Source organism: Nanorana parkeri, unplaced genomic scaffold (assembly GCF_000935625.1).
Source record: "Nanorana parkeri isolate BGI_ZX_2015 unplaced genomic scaffold, ASM93562v1 scaffold704, whole genome shotgun sequence".
NCBI classification, from domain to species: Eukaryota; Metazoa; Chordata; class Amphibia; order Anura; family Dicroglossidae; genus Nanorana; species Nanorana parkeri.
In genome coordinates, this window is record NW_017306972.1 from 493,119 (window position 1) to 513,419 (window position 20,301).

The window sequence follows — 20,301 nt, forward strand, 5'->3', positions numbered from 1 at the left end:
TGATTGGATATTCGTCCGAATTTTGTTAAATTTTGTTAATTTTGTTAAATCTTATACTTGAAATACATGCATATTAAATATTTTCAAGGTCCTACTGTTGCATAAATAAATTAATACATCTGCATCTGAATTTCCGAATTCTAACGCATCCAAGTGCAAACAAATCTGAATGCACTTTTAACGAGAATTTGTATCTGTCCAAATTTCGTTCAAAACTAAACTAATTTTGACATGTGACTGTTCTCTGGCCAATCAGTTTTTTTTGGCTGTTGGGGGTTGCATTACAGGCACGGTCATGTGACTTCATTCCGAAGTGAAAATTCGGACAGATCTGAAATCCGAATATTGAACCGAATCAAATTTCAGATCTAAAATCAAGAAAACGAAACAAATAAAAATCCGAATGGATCCGAAACCAAACCAAACTAATTTGTCTAGGGCAAGGATTGATTGTGGAAGAGTTAAAGTGATATTAAACCTTTTGATTTCTTTTGATTTTTTTTTTCTTTTTAAGAGAAAGCCTACACTTAACATGGTTTTGCAGTTTTTCTTTATATTGCTTGGAAGTGGAGCAGTTTGTCAAACCTCTCCACTTTCCCCTCTTGTTGCGGGTGTCTCCTTAAGCTAGCCGGGTGCTGAGGAGACACCCGTGCATGTGCCCCCCTGGGCTGTGACCGCACCTGTCTGTGTGCATCCATAGACACACAGCCTGCAGCAAGCCACGCCCCCCACTCCCTCCACCACTCCGTCTGACTGACAGCAAAAGGAGCCTATGGCTCCTCTGCCCTCAGTACCCTCCCCCACTACCAGGGCGTTTGGGGAACAGCTAAACTTAGTTCAGTTTAGTGAAGCCACATAAAAGCACCCTTTTCCTACTGTACATTAGGTGAAGCTCTACTGACTTCCATTGTCCAATCATGTGCAAGCATGTTTTGTACGTGCATACTGTTTTGTTTTGTTTTTTTAATATTCCTTGCACACGATTGGGTATTCTTTGTGGAGTAATTTTTACCTCATTCACCAAGCTAAGTGAAACTTGCCCTGCAAAGTGCAAATTCCTTTGAAAACTGCCTATTTGCCTTTTAGGAAATCAACCTCTAAATGTCTATGGATCTACACCCCTTCATGACCTGTGACTGGACAATCCCGTCATGAAGTCTGAAGCGGTTATACAGACCCCGCCGTGAGTCTGTTCCGTTTTGTAGAGCAGCTTTACTGCAGAAGCTTCTGCGATACGGTAACGCGACCGTCATGAAGTCTGAAGGGGTTATACAGACTCCGCCGTGAGTCTGTTCCGTTTTGGAGAGAAGCTTTACAGCAGAAGCGATTCTGGCAACTCAGCGGCCACCAGATCGCTCCTGCGATCCGGCACTTCAATAGCTTATTTAGAGTGTAAAGGTGACACTAGGGATCTTTTGGACCCCAAGCATCACCTTAAAGAGTACCTGTCACTGCCATTATGCTATCACATGGGGGCTTTGTAAGCCCCCCTATGTGATAGCAAGTAAAGTTAAAAAAAGTTTTAAAAATAAATTAAATGTATTTAATTTGCGCTACACATGTTGGGTATGGCCGCGCATGCCAGAGTGAGAGCAATAATTCTAGGGCCAAAATGTACACGTATCTCTAAACTGATGACCTGTGGGGGCTTTTAAAGCGTTGTGTATGGACTTTTTGGGGTACTGAATTCTGTTGCAGTTTCACGGACGCACACAATTTTTACCCTGGGCATGTTGGGTATCTATTTGTTGTAACCTTATCTGTTATATTTTTGGGGAAAAACGGTTTTATATTGTGTTTTGGGGCACTAAATTGAACAGAAGAGCATTTTCACTAAATTTTTGGGTTTCTTAATAAGTTGCGCTAATGTCGTGCAACATAAAAATCTGCAACTGCAATATTATTGTATAGGGTCATGGCTTTCAGAAAATATATAATATTTGTTTGTTTTTTACTTTGGGGTTTTTAAGTAATTTTCAGGCCTAAAATGTGGATTATAACATGGGTGCAAAAAATGAATGGACACATAAAGGCACAGGAATAAAGCACAGCTTCTCCACAGCTTTAGCAGGGGAAAGACAGCCAGGTGCTCGCTGGCAAGAGTGTATCCTCGCTCCAGCCAAACAGGTATATAGTAAAGGAAGAATCTGGCCACACTCCGTTCCGCGCTGAATCCAGACCAGAATTGGGTGAAACATGTTAGAGGCAGCAGACTTCAGCAGGCCACTGCCAAATTTTCAATAAAATGATTCAGTGTGGAACGGAGTGTGGCCAGATTCTTCCTTTTACTATATACCTGTTTGGCTGGAGCGAGGATACACTCTTGCCAGCGAGCACCTGGTTGTCTTTCCCCTGCTAAAGTTGTGGAGAAGCTGTGCTTTATTCCTGTGCCTTTATGTGTCCATCAGGTTAGGCTTAAATGGAAGGGAAGGATTTAGTATTGAGGGAGTGGAGCTTACTAATACTATTCAAAGGTATCTTAAAATTAACTGTTGCCTACTGTACATACTTGCCTCCTTTACAGCATCACAGCAGGGGAACTGCAATGTGTTGATGTCTTAATGTGACGTCTTTGCAATTCTTTAGCAGTAAAGTAATGAACACAGAGAAGAATAAGTCTTCAAAGCATAACTCAGGGTAAAGCTGGCCATGCATTGATCTATTTGTTTAATTCAACCTGCGGGCGCGATTCCTCCATCAACAGTGACAGCATGTTGATTGAGGAAAAGCTGCTGTTTTCAGGAATCGCCGGCACCTGTCAGAATACCCAACCAGAGCGGGCAGCTCATTGGATGCCAGCTCTAAACGATCTAAGACTTTCAGACCAGCTGCTTCCATCAGCTGATGGAGGGATGCCGATCGAAAGGGTGCCGACAGAGGCACACACTGTGAGCATTTTGGCCGTTTTTTGAGGAACAGTGTATGTGCACCTTCAGCTTCATTTTCTATACTAACCATCGGATATTGACCACCAGGATTTGCTGATTTGTAGAATCCATTATTCCTTCTATCTACACAATACTTTATTTGCAAAACCACCGAAGTTTGGTGCTTTGCCATTTTGTTTTTTTTACACCCCGGTCAAGAGCTAAAATACCCTTTGCTTGCTGTGTTCAGCAGAAAAGGACTTCTGTGGCTCTGCGCATTTGGTTGACACCTCTCCCTGCTGTGTCAGTCTACAGGTATTCACCCTATAATGATTACTTATTTTAGAAGCTGCCTTATACATTCAACTCTCAGTTATACGGTATTCAACTATCCAGAACTCTCATCTAACCAGAAAAAAAAATCCCCTATGTACTCACTGTTTTGCTCATCTGCGGCATGTATTATCCTGAAAATGATTGTGTCTATTTGCCTTAATTTGCTTTTGATTACTGCATTTCAATAGTAATATGAAGTCAATACAGAGTTTGTTATAATAAGGTATAGTATAGTTTGTGGTATGGCATTAGTTAGACTTATTTTTAATAGTAACTCTCAAGCAACCAGAAACTACATTTATCCGGGATCTACCAATCCCTGTAGATGCCGGATAAGGGGTAGTTTACTGTAGTATTATTATTACGGAGACACCAGAGCAAGAATTGAGGGATAAAACTGTCCAATAAGGACACATAAAGAAATTAAGATCTACAAAAACATTTGATTAGTGTAGGAGGACAGACTACACCTTGGTTGTTGAATAATGTGAAACCCCTAATACCACTGATGCCATAAGTCTGCTGCAGTTAGCCTTCTCACTTCTCTATTACTTACTACTATTGTTGTAACATTATACCTTTCTTTAAAGCCAGGGTGTGTGCAGTAAGCTGAGCGCAGACATAAGATGAGCACTGACACCCAGATCAGACAACAGTTTTGTGTTTATAGAGCAAGCAGACATAGCTATCCGACTGACATCCAGGGGGAATTATTGATTAGATAGGTTTGCAAAGCTTATTATTCCTACATAAATAGGCAGGTGCTGGAAGTGTCTTTTCCTGGCTAAAGTTTTTAGCTTGATAGCAGTTTAATTGTGCCTTCATGTCAGACTACCCTCTAAAGCAGGGATAGGCAAACTCCGGCCCTCCAGCTGTGGTGTAACTACAAATCCCTTTAGGAATTGAAAGACTTTAACAGCCATAGACATGTCTCTCAGAGGAAGATGCATAATGGGATTTGTAGTTTCACCACAACTGGAGGGTTGGCGTATGTCTAACCCTGGTTTAAAGTGTTGTCATAAGTCTGCATGCCACTGCATTAACTGCACACTTCCAAGCTTCGCTATACTGATGCTATAAATTTATTTTAATGGAGAGGATAAGGCAGATAGCACAGAAGAAGCGGCCAGCACTGGCTAATATGTGGAACAGTTATGATGGTAACTCTTCCAGTCTAATCTCTTGTTCCCTCTTCGCCAAGAGCTGTTGACTGGCAGTGTTTGCATGGACCTATGAGATCCTTATCAGGTGAGAACCATAATAGCTATAGCAGGCCTCTCATGTCTATGCATACCATTTAGGCATAAATACGGTGAAGTAAGCATTCATGTTTGATGTTTCAGGTTGCATTACTGCTTAACAGTTTAGAAATCAGAGAGAATAGATGTATCTTAAGCAGTTTTTTTAAATCTGTTTGTGAGCAGTAGAGACAAGTGTTTTGATAGCAGCCATAAGCAAGTTGGAATCTAATAGCTACTAAGGGGATTGTTCCATATTACAGGCTTACAGAAAACCTTGTGAGGGCAATGTTTTAGAGCGAAAAACCTAATAGTTTGTGGGTATGGTATGGTGTCAAAATCGAGAAAGACATTTATATTTTGTCATAATCTGAATGTTTTTAATATTATGGCATAACAAGATTGATATTACTACTATGTCATCGTGGGACTGCCGTGACACTTGTTACAAATGTATGGTGTGTTCAGAAATGTAGGGCTATTGTATCTTAACGTGGATTTCACTGATGTACTTTAATTTAGGTTGCAGAACTCAATGTCCATCCATTATGGTATCATGTATGCCATCTGTGAAACATGCGACTACATGAACCAGTTTTTCTGGCATATGTAGCATCGGTTTTTGTGAGTCTGTGAAGAAAATTGTTGAAACAGAGTGTGCAGGTATATTGCTAGGTAATTGAAACAAATATTAATCAAAAGAATATAATGCTAAATCAAATATGTTTTATTCAGATTAACAGCATTATAGATACAATGGGAAAAATTTTACATTAACCGTAAATAATGATACATAATACAGTTTTACAAATAGTTGTGTAGGCATTTAATTTCACATGTTTTAGGAAAATTATTTCTTGGCTCCACCGCAACTACCACCTTTCACTCCACCAGCATTTCCTCCAGTGCCTCCAACAGTAACTCCTCCACCTATCCCTTTCCCACTGTCTTGCTGGCATTGGTCAACCCCAACTAAAGAAGAAAAAAGTATACAAAGTATTAAAGATGTGTGCAGGAATACAAGTTAGATGTTATTAGGTATGTTACAAAACATGTTTATCAAAGAAGTACAGTGCTAAATCAGATATGTCATGCATCCAGGTTCAGTCAGGTAGTAGTTTGGTGAACACTGTTAGAAATGTTGAGAATCTGAACTTTGCCACGAATTGCATTGAAGAGGATAGGGAGTGAATCTTGTTAGCATATTCTGGTTGTTTGTAGGGCTAGTAGGCAAGTATTTTCAAAACGAGGCATTGGAAACTGGTCATGGCCATAAGGGACCTCTCCAATGCTAATTAAAAAAAAAAAAAAAACGTCCAGCAGGAACAGGGTGCTTTTCATGTCAGTGTGAGGGTGACATGGAAATTAAGCAATTACAAGTGTGGGGGGATGCTTTAAAGCTGTACCTGATGTTTTGGGGAACAGCAGAATTCTGCCAGACAACCTCAGCAACTGCATATTTTGGCTGTGAAATCGCTTTTTTTCTTTTCTTAAAAAAGTAGCTTTGCTTGCATGCAGCAGCAGCACTTCAGTTTTGCTCAGTCAACAATACAGACTTTCTTCAGGTAGTATTAGTAGCAGCCACATATTTATTTAAAAAAAGCAGTAGTACATCAGCTTTGCCCAGCAGATAAAAAATGGCCTGCAGTTCCCTGAGGCTTTCCCTGTTCTTTCTGATAGAAAAACTGTCCTGCCACTGGCCAATTTCTATTAAAGTCTCAGATACAAATGTGTAAAAAGTGGGCAGCAGCAGGATTGTTTGTCAGGTTGAATAGGCTAATATGCAGACTCAATGGGGCCGGGGTGCAGTGCGTATTGCACACTGTTTTTGTACACAGTTTGTTTTTTTCAATGATGCTCCAAAAACAAATGGTCAACATAAGTGAATTCTGTGCTCTGAGTATCCCAAACCTAAAAAAGTCTTATCAGAACAAAATGTAATAACATTTTATAGTCCACAAAAGAAATGAACAAACCCAAATTACTACCCCTTAAAACAAAAGCCCAGTTCTGAAAAAGGAAATCCTTACAGAAAAAAAACCTCATCCTTAACTTTAATCAGATAAATCATTTACCATAGATGCATTGAGGAAGTAGAAACTTCTGTGACTTTGTACAGATATAAAGACAGATGTTTGGGCATTTAATGTCACATATTTTAGAGGGTTTATTTATTTAGTGGCTTTTTTTATTAACTTGTGCTCCACCACCAAATCCACCACCTGTATGTTGGCATGGATCAACATCTAAAGAATGATAGAGCACACTAATTATCAAATTTGTTTAAAAAAAATGTTATGCCTATTAAAAGAAACCCTTGCTAAATCGAATATGCTTTAATGAGGTTAACGGCTATATCTATACAGTGAGACATATGTAACGTAAATGATAAAAATAGTTTCTAGTTTAGATTTACAAACTGTTGTTAAGGCATTTAATTTCACATAATTTAAATAACTTATTTGGGCTTCTTATGATATTGATTTCTATCAGTACCTTGCCCTCCATATCCTCCGCCAGTTCCAATAGAAACTCCACCGGAAAGTTGGCATGGGTCAACAATGCCTAAGAATGACATTACAAAAGTTATTGTACAAAAATGCAAGTCATAGGAAGTGTCTTAAAAATATGATGATTGTTTAGAGAATACCATGCTACATCACATATGATGTAGCATGATGATTAACAGCAGTACAGTGAGACACCTGTAATTGTAAATAATGATTCATTGAATAGATTTACAAACAGTGGTTTAAGCATTTCAGTTCACATATTTTTATGGGGTTTGCTATGGTTTCTCAATTTCTTGGCTCTATTACAGTAATCAGTACCTTGTGCTCCGCTGCCAAATCCTCCAGCTATTCCTCCAGCACCACCTCCAGATTGTTGGCATGGGTCAACACCAACTAAAGAATGACAAAGTAAACAAATTATTAAATCATTCTTACACTTTGCTGCAATCATTTTGTATAATAAATGTAACCAATATTTAACCCATTTCATTTTGGGGATTCTGTATTGGTACCATATGGAGTGGTGTTAAATAAGAAATGTGTGTGTGGGGAGTAGTCTCTCCAACAAGGATGCAGACAATAATACAAGCTTTGTATTAGAGTGGAAAGTGTTAGGACTTCTGTCACGTTTTTATTGCTAAACAGCAGATTTAAGATTGGACTGCCATACCATAGATAATGGCACTGTTCTGTTTTTATTCCAATATAGGTTCAGATAGAAGGAGATACAACATTTTTGGGGCCTAAAAACAACACCATCAGGGCTTGAAAAGGAGGACCTGGTATATGGACCGCATTGAGGATAAAATGTTGTTACCAGTGTGCCATCAGCCAATGCTGCTAAACCAGTTGCTGACAAGGTCTGTGTGTGATATTACACTATTACCCTCAGTTTAGTCAATATACACTGCTGCCTATCTCAAGTTCTGATAAATGGGGGAATTTTTAGGCCCCCAAGACACATGGATTCCCCTTTTTTGATCTTCTATCTGAACCTATACTGGAATAAAATTGTATCTAAACTATTAAATGCAATGTGGTGCTTAATAGTTAAATCTTATGTTGTGCACTATAAACCAAGAAAACTGGGAATTCCCTGGGATGTAGAAGCTGCCATACCCCAGTAATTAGACAACCTATACACTTTCCTAATTTTATATTGCTGTCTGACAGATTTTCCCTTTACTGTATTGTTACTGGCACACAAAATAAGGGAAATCTCCCTTGGGGGGTTACAGACAGTAGTATAACCAACACTACCCCCCTCATCCCCCCCAGAAAAAAAAAAACAATTAATATCATTAAAGTTAAGCTTAAAAATTTAATTTAAAGAAAAAAGTAGAAACACCGCCCAAAAATTTTTTAAGTCTCTCCGTACATGCACATACTAATGCTTGTGCAAAAACGATGATTGTGCCACATGTTAAGTATGGTTTCTAGGGCCATTACCTGTAAACCAATGACCTATAGAGACGTTTAAATTTTCGCCTATAGGCAATTTTGTGTACCGTCGTTTTTTGCCATTTCACAGGCACACACAATTTTGAAGCTGAACATGGTTTAAGTAGTTTTCAGGTTTAAAAAGGGCATTTTAAGGTGTACAAAAAGCACAAAATGGTTCTGGCTATGAAAGGCTTAAAGCATATCTGAAACCAAGAGCAAAAATGTAATATATTTCAGCTTACTGGGTCTTAGATGTGGTGGCTGCATTAGGTTTTTTTTCTCAGGTTTTGCTCCTTTAGTTTCACCTGGTAATCCTGCCAATAACACATTTTCCTAATGGGGGGCAATGCTCACTCAGTTCACTTGTATCTAGGAAGGAGCATGGTTCTCACAATAGGACAACAATTGTTAGGACTGCATAATATTTCTCCCACACCTCATCTCAATTAACATAATCTGAAGGTGTTCCATAGTTCACAAAGGTGAACTGGAAACATTGCTAATTGATAAGAGTGCAGTATTATTATTAATATTATTATACAGGATTTATATAGTGCCAACAGTGTGCGCAGCACTTTACAATATAAGGAAGACATTACAATCACAATACAATTCAAGACAAGATTTGATACTGATATCAAAGTGCAAAGTTGCCAAATTTTAATTTGTGACCACTTGAAACCTGGTGTAGTTTAAAATGTGTCATTCTTACCTCCACATGGCTGTGGGATGACCTGGCATGGCTGAACTGGTGTAGCTGGAGGTTATAGAAAAAAATTAAAGCTTTAATAAATTTGAAACAAAAAATGTATGTATATATACAGTGTATGTGTGTGTATAGATAAGAGAGATAGACAGATAGATAGTTTGAGATACTTCAAGTTGCTACTTATATTGACACTTCATATACTAATATCTTGCAAAATTTGAGCAAAAATTGATGATTTTTGATTTTTAAAATGCAAGCAGTGATTTTTTTTACCATACATTATTATTGCCTTCTTACATATAAAATAGTCAACCTGTATATGATTTTGTGATTTTACAGTTGGATTTCATAACATTTTATGTAACCTACTTGTTGATCAGATCTCTACATTTCCTTTGAGCAAGATGTACAAAGTCTGAAAATCAACAGTTGGACTTATTATCATCCCTTATACACAAGATATTAATGAAGAATGCACACTCTCCTTGTGCATATGCATTTCAGTGCATGATAACTTGGTAGCGATTTTCATATATTAATTTAGTGTAATGCTGAATAACCAAAATTATTATTGTGCTTTGCTCTAATCTTTTACACAGGCACACAGATAATTGTCAGAAATGGTTAGAATTGCCTATGCCAAAGTTCATTTGAATATCAGTGTTACTGAAACAAGTTGGCAATGGGCATCTGTAATAACCTGAAATCCAACGTGCGCCCTTAACATAGGGCAGATTTGCCTTCATGAAATAGCTTGATTTATAAGTTACTTATATTTTCTCCCTGTTGTAGGAAATGTGGCAGGCTGTGTAAGGGCATCCTGTCTCTTGCCTGAATTTAGTTTTGATATCAGACATTCTAAAATCTGTCATATAACAAAGGTGCTGTCAAGAAAACATTACATAAAATAAATTGCTTTGTTATTTTGACAGTTTAAACCTCATCCAAAAGACCTCACAACATTTCAGTTACCAGCCCTGCACTCAGGCAGAAGACAAGTCGGCCTTCATGGGGCCTTAGGCTGGGTTCACACCTAGGCGGATTGAATATGCACGTTTTTCGCGGAAAACGCGCCTTTCCGAGGGATACTTGGCTGTATCCCAATGGAACTGCCGACCAAAACGCCCCAAAGAAGTACATGTACTTCTTTGGGCGTAGGGCGGTTTCCCGCATGTTCGTACTCGCGGAAAACCGCCCAGATGGGAACCATGCACATTGAAAATAATGGCATTTCCCTGTTTGAGCATTTTTCCGCGAGTACGAAAGCGCGGAAAAACGCCTAGGTGTGAACCCAGCCTTACAGTCTAACACTGAGCTTACAATTGTGCTCTGGCATGTAGATCATATTGTTCAATAACAACACATACAGTACATCTGTCCCTCAGGGTTATGATTGTTCTAGTAGCTCAAGTGTAAGGCTTTCGATTCTCACAAATTCTCATTCCTGACTGGTTTCTTTACAAGTCCAGTGTGTAGTTTCACAAAATCTATTCCTCCTAACAGTTAAAATTCAGTCTATTGGAATGTATTTTTTCGAATAGTATACAACTTAGTCAAAACAATGTTTTTAGAGTAATTCACAACATTTAAATTTGTTACTTGAGTCACATTTTAAAATTGTTTGTTTAAACAGTTTTACTAACAATTAGGTATGGCTGAATAATTGTCAAGCATTTTCTTTACCAAGACTGATAATTGTGTCCCTTTTCTGGTTGTTTGACTATTATCAATGTGAATGCAGAACATTTGCTGCAAAACTTAACACATTCTACTTACAATCATATGCTATACTTACTGCCGCAGTCTTTTGCTTGAACTGAACCTCCACCACAGATACCACCACCACCACCAGCACCACCGCTGCTTCCGCCTGTTACTTTTCCTCCTTTAGCAGACATAACTTCAGATTGAGCTTTGTGAGGGTGTGGGTAAAATGCTTGCTTCTCTTTTTGACACCTTCCTTTTATACAAAATGTTCTTTACTTTTTTTTTTTCTTTTTTCAGTTTTTGCAATGTACTTACTAAAACCTATTTAATTAGATGCTTGCATATCAAATAAATTTTTATTTCTTGTTTATTTTAAATCTAGGGATGGGTGCATCTCATTAGTATTTTATTTTGTTCTGGCCATAGTAATCCAATTGTTTGACATTTCTTCAAATCAATACAGTGACTCATTTCAACACTAATGCATCAATCATTGCCAAAGTAACATGATTAAGAGATAATTAGCAATAACACTAAATTAACCCTTTGTACTATTCATAGAAGCAGAATTAAAAATATCTTTCCTATATGTTATATACATGTCATATTTTTAACACAACATTTGAAGCTAATAAAAGTAATTCTTGCAATTCTTTAAACTCTTGTCAGTATTGCTACCTGCTATATAGTCTTTATTACAAGCTTCTCAAAAATCATAATCTATAAAGGTTATTAAAGCTATCCAAAACTATTTTCTTTTACATTTATCATAAATATCAGATGAACGAGATTAAGTTGTAGGATAGAACTGCACAGTCTAAAGACCTGTAATTATGTATATGTGTGTTGAATTAGAGAATTCCACAGAACAAATCCCTAAACCCATCATGCTTTGCTTTTTCCTAATTCTTTTGAGCTTTGGCATAATAGTTGACAGCAATGCATACAGCTCAGCTGTCAGGGTATAAAGCCCTGCATTCCACTAATTTCATGCTATACTACTATTTTCCTTTCAGCCTCTGTTTTATAAAAAAGGATGACATGATGAGTGACTTGGAGTAGAAGAGTAGACTACACAAGACCTAATATTTTCTTTAGGTGGGATGGATATTGCTGGCAGATAAAATGGTATCTACTCAACTGAGTGATTTGTATATTCACCTGCACTTAATTCACACTTTATAGTTTCCATGTACTGTATACTTTAACCACTTAAAGACTGGTGTCTTAAAGCCCCTACCTATCCAGGCCATTTTTCAGTATTTAATGCTGTGGTTCTTTTACATTTATTCAGTCATTCAATACTGTACTGAATTTTATATCATTTTGAGACAGAGCTTTATTTCTAAGAAAGAAAAAAAGTTAAAAAAAAAATGTTTTCCCTAAGTTATGATATGAAACATTTATTATTACCCAATTTTCTGGTAAAATATAAAAGACGGGGTCACATTGGATAGATGGACACCAAACATGTCTAACCTTAAAATTGCATGCACCCGCAAAATCGCAAAAAACTGCCATACCAAAAATTGTCCGTAGGCGATGCTTTATAAGCTTTTACCGCTAATCAATTTAGTGTTAACAGTGATTGATGGACCTAGAATTATTGCTCTCACTTTGATATTCATTCATGGTGATATTTTACATATGGTGCAATTACCGTTATCACATGTAGGTGCACCCGACGCAAGTTTGACTTTGTATGTGCTCATACATTGGGGTGGGGGCCTAAAAAAAAAGTTACCTGTAAAAAATAAGTCAAGGCAACTGGACTTGCTGTATTTTTCCTTGAAGAAATTTCACTGGTCATCCAACCAGCTTTCTCAATGCAGAATTACTTGATAAAAAATTATCTGGGAATAATATGGTGAATGTTGCCCCAATCCACATAATCTGTTCATCACAAATGTGGATTGGAGCAACATTCACCATATTTATTCATTCATTCATATTTAAGTAATTCTGAATTGAGAAAGATGGTTGGATGAAACGTCTTCAAGGAAAAATACTGCAAGTGAAGTTGCCTTGACTTCTTTTTTACAGATATACCATGACCTGGATGAATGAGAACTTTCACAGACCTAAAAAAAAAGTTAGTTCTTTTTAATGTATTGATTTTTTTTAAACTTAACTTTATTGTTATCACATAGGGTGCTAACAAGCCCCCTATTTGCTAGCACACACACAGTTACAGGTCCTCCTATGGTGACATCAGGGGTCTATTAGAACTCTAATGTCACCTATGGATCACCAAAGAAGCTGAAGGAGCAGCAATGTGCTTCACCAGCTTCTTTTCGGCTATATCGGTGTGTAATACACAAAATCTCCGGGTCCAGTGATCATATCGGGGATCAGCCACTGGGAGTGTGCTCATCTCCCCACAATCTATGAGTATAGAAGCTCTGTCCAGAGCCCACACAGGGTACAGTAGCTGAGGGTGGGTACACCTGGGTAGTAATAGACGCTTTATGTCTCCTTTAAAGCAAACCTGTCACCTACATCATGCTATCACATAGAGAAAATCCTTTCAATTGCAACATCCACCCTAAACAGTGTAAATTGAGGAAAGTCTGACTACTGTCCAGCCTGGTGGTTTCGGTAGGGCCACTCACGAATCGTGTTTTGGCCGATTCAGCAAGAAACAAACAAAATTCTATCCATGTTTGGCTGGCTTAAGCTCCTCAGATGCAACAAAGCTTAATTTTTAATGTTTAGTGAAGCAAACCTTTTATTGGTCTATTAGACCTGAAAACATTTCACAAAGCTGTGATTGTGATGCTATATGTATATCTTAAAGTATAGAGTAAAACCAATCGCTAAAATTATGTTAAGGTCATTTCAAAAGTAATTGTTTCCATATTTTAAATGGCATCTTATTTAAACACTACCTGGTGAGGCCATTATTTTAAAAGTCTTAGATATATTTTAATAATTGGATTCAAATTACATTTTAAGGCATATTTTACTTTAATTGCAAAAATGATAAAATCTTAATAAATGCTAAACCAGCAATAATTGCTCTCCTTTTCTGTATTGACCTTCCCATAGTTTGTGTTACATTGTTTCTTGGCTTACAGCAGGTTCTCATTATGATTATACTTTTAGAACCTTTCCAGTAAGGCCTCATTCACACTGCCGCGATATGCACGCGTATATATGCACGTATGTGCGTATTGTACCATATGCAGCGTATGCAAATAAATGGCTCCATACACATAGCTGCGTATGGAGCCGTATATTTGCACAGCGTAAAAAGGCGCAAAAACAGAATGGAACCAAGATGAGTCCGAGCAGCGTATTTCTGCGTATTTTACGCGCACCTACATGCGTACAGTTCATTAAAATTTCTATTACAAATGATGCATTCTGGGATTGCACATAGTGCACGCATATACGAACGCGCATGTACGTGTATATACGCAATATATAATTTTTCTCTTGTGTGTGAATGAGGCCCGTAATATGCTAACGCATTGGGTATTTACTGATGGCCCTAACAGAATGGATTGGAAGCAGGGTTAAGGCGCCTATTGGTAGGTGGAGAATTTTTCCTGCAAAAACAAATTGTCAGTTTGGTAGTGACAAAGTGTACGATTCTCCTAAAACACTGTGTTTCACTTTGTTCTTCACACAGGGCTCCATTTTGTCTAAAACCTGTCATTGCAAATATTTCAATTTTTAATGGGGAAAATATATTTAAAGTTAACCTGTACCTTGCTAAATTAGGGAGAGTAGCATGTTTTCTTTCAAGGAGAGATCATAGGCAGTCACTGTTTGCTTTCTACGAACCCTCTAAGTCTGTGTTTATTTTATGTGAACTAATAGGTCCTGTTTGAAATACACATAGCAGCCCCTATGACAGAGCAACAGTAAAGGAACTGGGTGCAATAATGGGGCCTAAATCAAACTTGAGTCCTATGTGGGGAGTTCTCTAGCATAACTTTTCTACACTTCTGAAATTTGTTTAAAGCAAGACATTCACATTCAAATTTTGTTACATTTCCTGTATCAGATTAGTCCCTTTCTTCTGGCAGGAGCCGGTCCTATAAGGTGATCTTAACATTAATGCTTCCATCATATGATGGGCTGTCACAGTGGTCAGGAGCTCACTCTGCTGGCCCCGAATCGTAAACCGCGACTGGGAGCTGTTACTGAAAGTACAGTCACAGTACTGGGGTGTTCTATTAGACAGGCTCCCAGCACTGAACAGGGATGCAGGCTGTATAAAAATATATGTGGCAGCATAGTGTTACAGCCCACCAGCATGATGCCACATAAGTGCACAGCCAGCAGAAAGGGCCTAACAACATTAACTAATGGTTAATTGTCCGATATATAAATGAAATGAATTGTTTAGGTAGCCCTCATATTATATTGCAAATAAATATATGTGACTAACAGGTCAAGATACACTTTGGTTTTCTTTAGAATATCCCTGAATTGATTGGTATATTCATTACCTTATTTATGCACATACATATATGACAATGTTTGAACTAGATCAATGACAATTGTGCCACGCCATACAATTCCAGTGAAGTGTATTTTGGACACATAAATGGTCTAACTTGAAAAGTCAGCATTTTTTAGGAAAGGGTGGAGAACAAAGTGACAGTCTATCATACAGAATTACAAAAATGTATTTTACTCCTTGAACATCTTGTTCAGTAACCTAATTTACTTTTACACACCCTTGACATAAATCTGAACTTGAAAGAGAGATGAAACAATTCTATTTCTTTTATTAATCATGTAAAGAATCCTAATTTCATATTTAAAGCAAGTCTCTGTTATCCTATAGAAAGTCAAATAGCATGAGATTATTACCTGAACAATTTATGTTTTTTTCATGTTTTTGGTTTGGTGCTGAGCACAGTGAGGATGTTCTCTGGCTTATTCACTTCATGCGTACACATAACTATTTATTATATTTCTTTCTATATTAACACATATGTTCAGCACATTGGGAAAGTTGTGGAAAATAAAACAAAGCTTACATAAAAATCGTGACGCTCCCTACCCTCCTAATAAATAATGCTTAGTGGATTGACATTACTGGACTTTATCAAGATCCTCCGAAAGCTAAGGATTACCAAATATCACAAGACCACTGAAACAGCTTATTGCAAGATTTGGAATCTTAAACTTTCCCAGGGTCCCATGGTGAGGCACAGGGACATTAGTGGTACCTACAGGAAGCAGCTGGAGACTATAGCGTAAGGTGAGTAACATTTAAATTTTTTGTTCAACATTCTTTTTATGCCTTTCATTGAGTGTTTTAATTGGGTGTTGGGGCACCCAGATAAATGGACTTGGCATTTGTATGTTGGCGCCATAGGAATATAACATATTTGTCATGGGAAGAGAGGTCCATTTTCTTAGCATGCTGTAACACAAACCCCATTTTTATTATTGCTATGTTGAGATCATCTCGAAAACCTTCATAAATATGTATTAATAATACAGTAACAACAACTCTGTAAACTTCTTAGAAAAACCAGTGTCCATTAAGGATGGCAAACTGTACACCTCAGTATGCAGTAAGGCTACCGACAGATACAACTCTTCACAGTTCCTGCTTTCATTCCCACATTGGCCGCTAGACACCACAGTATATGTTCTAACCTACAAGGGTGATACACCCACGCTATTTTTCCTGGTAACAGTGAAGTGATGGGAAATCTAGTATTTTATGGTTGTCGCTGGAACAGTAAGTAGGGGAAAATCTTGCACTTGGGGACACCTTACAGCAGTGATAGCTGTCTAAAAGGAAATTTCCTAATATAGAGAGATTTCCTCTGGCTTCCTTTTTGTGTTTTCAGGACAGCACAAAATGGCAGGGGTTTTGAACCTCTCCTACTATAGCCATCATGTTTTAGCAATAGATAGACTTTAAGTTACAAATAAGAATACATCTACACAGATACACAATAACATGACAAAACAAGGGCAACTACTACACACCTGCAGAAGAGATGAATACCTTGTTTCTGGCTAGCCTTAGTACCATACCAACATAATCAAGTGTCCACACAGAGCATGCAAAGGCAAGGAGCAGCATGTCTAAGAAGAGATACACTATATGGCTAAAAGTTTGTAGACACCTGACGATCACACCTGCAGTATATGCAAATGTGTGTGGACTCTCCATCCAAATTATTGAATTCTGGTGTTTCCAGTAAAGATATTGTTAATAGGGATGCACCGATACTTTTCAGATACCAGTACCGATACTTGGCATTTTCATGAGAACCACCAGGGTTGCAGCTGGGACCTGGCTCTGGTGCTCCACCACTGTCCTGAAATCATTACTCGATATTGTTTTAGAAAAACTGTCACATGACGGTAAACAAAAATGTATCGGTACTTGTAAGTACTTGGGCAAGTATCAGTACTTGTACTCGCAAAAATGGTATCGGTTAGGGATGTCCCAATACCGATACTAGAATCGGTATAAGGGCCGATACAGGGCATTTTCACGAGTACTTCTACTCGTGTAAATTACCCAATACTTAAGGTAGATACTAGCCCTTTACATTTTTAAGTAGGGTCGGCTGCTTCAGGTCCCGCGTTTGTGGGGGTCCTGAAGCAGCCTTCCGGGGACCCGGCAGTAGCTGTCTTTGACATTGCCTGTCAGGTCCCACGTCTCCTCCTCCACCCCTCCAATGTAGGCACTGCTCGAGACAGCCCCACACAGTAAAATACAGCCTCGGAGCGGGCACGTGACCGGCACCCATTCCGTTCAGCACAGCAACTGTCAGCGCTGAGAGACACAAAATGCAGCCCTGCTGACATCGGGACACAGCGCTGGAGAGACCCAATAGGTAGCCCTGCTGACATCGGGACACAGCGCTGGGGAGACCCAAAAGTAAAGCCTGGTGACATCGGTACGCAGTGCTGGATAGACCCAATAGGCAAACCTGGTGAGATCTGGACGCAGGCCTGGTGAGATCTGGACGCAGGCCTGGTGAGATCTGGACGCAGCCCTGGTGAGATCTGGACGCAGCCCTGGTGGGATCTGGGCGCAGCCCTGGGGGGATATGGATGCAGCCCTGGTGGGATCTGGACTGCAGATGTCATCATGCTGGGTACAGATGTAACAAGGCTGGGTACAGATGTAACAAGGCTGCGTACAGATGTAACCAGGCTGCGTACAGATTTCAGCCTGGTGAGATCTGGACGCAGCCCTGGTGGGATCTGGGCGCAGCCCTGGTGGGATATGGACGCAGCCCTGGTGGGATCTGGACTCCAGATGTCATCAGGCTGGGTACAGATGTGACCAGGCTGCGTACAGATGTAACCAGGCTGCGTACAGATGTAACCAGGCTGCGTACAGATTTCAGCCTGGTGAGATCTATACGGAGCCTGGTGGGATCTGGACGCAGCTTGGTGACATCTGGACGCAGCTTCGTGACATCTGGAGCCAGCTTGGTGACATCTGGTAGCAGCCTGGTGGGATCTGGACTCCAGATGTCACAAGGCTGGGTACAGATTTCACCAGGCTGCATACAAATCTCACCAAAGCTGTGCACAGATCTCACCAGGCTGGCACAGAATCTGGACGCAGCCTGGTGACATCTAGATGCAGCCTGGTGGGATCTGGAGTCGAGATGTCACCAGGCTGCGGCCAGATTCTGTCTGATCTGTATTTAGCTCTGGTGAGATCTCTATTCAGCCCTGGTGAGATCTGGACGCAGCCTGGTGACATCTAGACGCAGCCTGGTGAGAAACTGCCCTAAAATCATTAGTCTGTATTGTTTTAGAAAAAATTCCACATGTCCCTTTAAGAAAATATCGGCAAGTACCTGAGGGCAAGTACTTGTACTTGGTCTTAAAAAAGTGGTATAGGGACATCCCTAGTGAAATTCAATCACAATGACTGCTTGATATAATTTAAAAAAAAATATAGTGTAAAACTTTTTTTTTTTAAATAGTGGAAAGTGTAAAACAAGAAAATTTTTTTTACTTTTAAATATATTTTTATACTATCATTATTATAAATACATAACCCCTCACAATGAAAATCTGCAGCTGAGCTGCAGATTAGTTTTTTACACTAAGGGGTTAATTTTTTAATTTAACCTCCTCATGACCGCGATGTTCAAAGTATGGTGCTGTCACTGAGTGACACTTAGGGGCTGATTTACAAAGCCCAACACGCACACGCGCAGGCTGCGCGCGCGTTTTAATCCGCAAAAATGCATTTACCATGCGAACACGCACATCATGGCACGGTTTCACGCAGGCATGGCGCGTTTTTATGTATTTACTTACGCGCGTGTCGTGTAATATGCGCCATCGGCTGCACGCCACTATAATAAAAAATTGCAAGTGCTAGAATCATATTTCTACTACAATCATACATATGTTACATATGTTATTGCTATGCTTCTGTACATACAAACATTCTACATAACACTTACAAACTGGTAAAAGACAGTATTCCAAAATAAGGTACTTACACACCAGTGCCGTCTTCGGATGTGCTCCAGGCAACTGCGCATGTGCATGAGCAAGTTCACACGTTTTTTGATCCTAGAAACACGACCACGCCAATCCTGCACGATTTCTTCGTAATTCTAGCAAACACATTCTGCGCCAAGCGTATATGCGCGCATGTGCGCACAGTCGGCGTGTTTTTGCATGGCGTGTTCATGGCGTGTTTATGTGCTTAGTAAATCAACCCCTTAGTGACAGTGACATAGTATGCCAGGTGACCACTATTGGCTTTTAGAGAAAGTAAATTAAAATATTCACTTTTTGTTTAAGGCTGAGAAGTATAGAAAATGTTCTAAAATCCTTGGGATGTGAGGTGTTTCCAAATAAAAAAAACAAATAAATGAATTTATTTTAATGCTTTTTTTTTGAAGCTGTGCTATTTTTCTAACAAATAGTAATAATCAAAGCTGGGGAAAAGTGTTTTCATTAAGTTTTTTCCTGTTTTTGTTTTTTTTCTTATTTTATTTGTCCTGTGTGAAGCATTAGGCACACATATTTTATATAAATATATAGCCCTATCTGTCCTCTAAAAAACAATAGATTATATCTGTAGGTGCACTTAGTGAGAAAGTATATTACTGCTGTGGAAAAATCGCACAGCAAAAATGTAAAAAGTGTAACAATGATTACATTAAGAAACGGAAACTAAAACAAGCTCGGTCATGAAGAGGTAAACAAACAAACTTAGTTGTGAATCAAATTTTTTTGTGTCTCAATGTTTATTAAGTAACCCCCACAAAAAAACGAGGGCATATTATATTTTTTTTTTGCCATTTGCTTGAATGCCGGATAATGGAGCGTTTACTGTACTATTCGTTTTACCATCAGCAGTGGACAAAGCAGTATCAAACTGGCTGCCCAGATTTCAGAAAATAACCACTAACTATGCTGCCTGTTGTGTGTGAACACCTTGGGAAGGGATGTGCTGTGTGTTTACTGTGTGGGACCATAGCTGTGGTCCACAAATGGGTCTGAACTAGGGATGCACC

The 20,301-nt window shown here is 38.9% G+C and overlaps 2 long non-coding RNA genes across 2 annotated transcripts; one reads left to right on the forward strand and one right to left on the reverse strand.

Moving 5' to 3' along the window:
* Positions 1-876: 876 nt before the first annotated feature.
* Positions 877-5,661, forward strand: LOC108792946. The gene is made up of 3 exons (XR_001941614.1): positions 877-886; positions 1,506-1,509; positions 5,557-5,661. It is a non-coding gene; the product is annotated as an uncharacterized LOC108792946 (long non-coding RNA).
* Positions 5,662-6,633: 972 nt separating this feature from the next.
* On the reverse strand, positions 6,634-9,169 carry LOC108792949. The gene is made up of 4 exons (XR_001941616.1): positions 9,110-9,169; positions 7,273-7,347; positions 6,938-7,006; positions 6,634-6,687 (listed from the first exon to the last, which is right to left on the reverse strand). It is a non-coding gene; the product is annotated as an uncharacterized LOC108792949 (long non-coding RNA).
* Between the last annotated feature and the right edge of the window lie 11,132 nt (positions 9,170-20,301).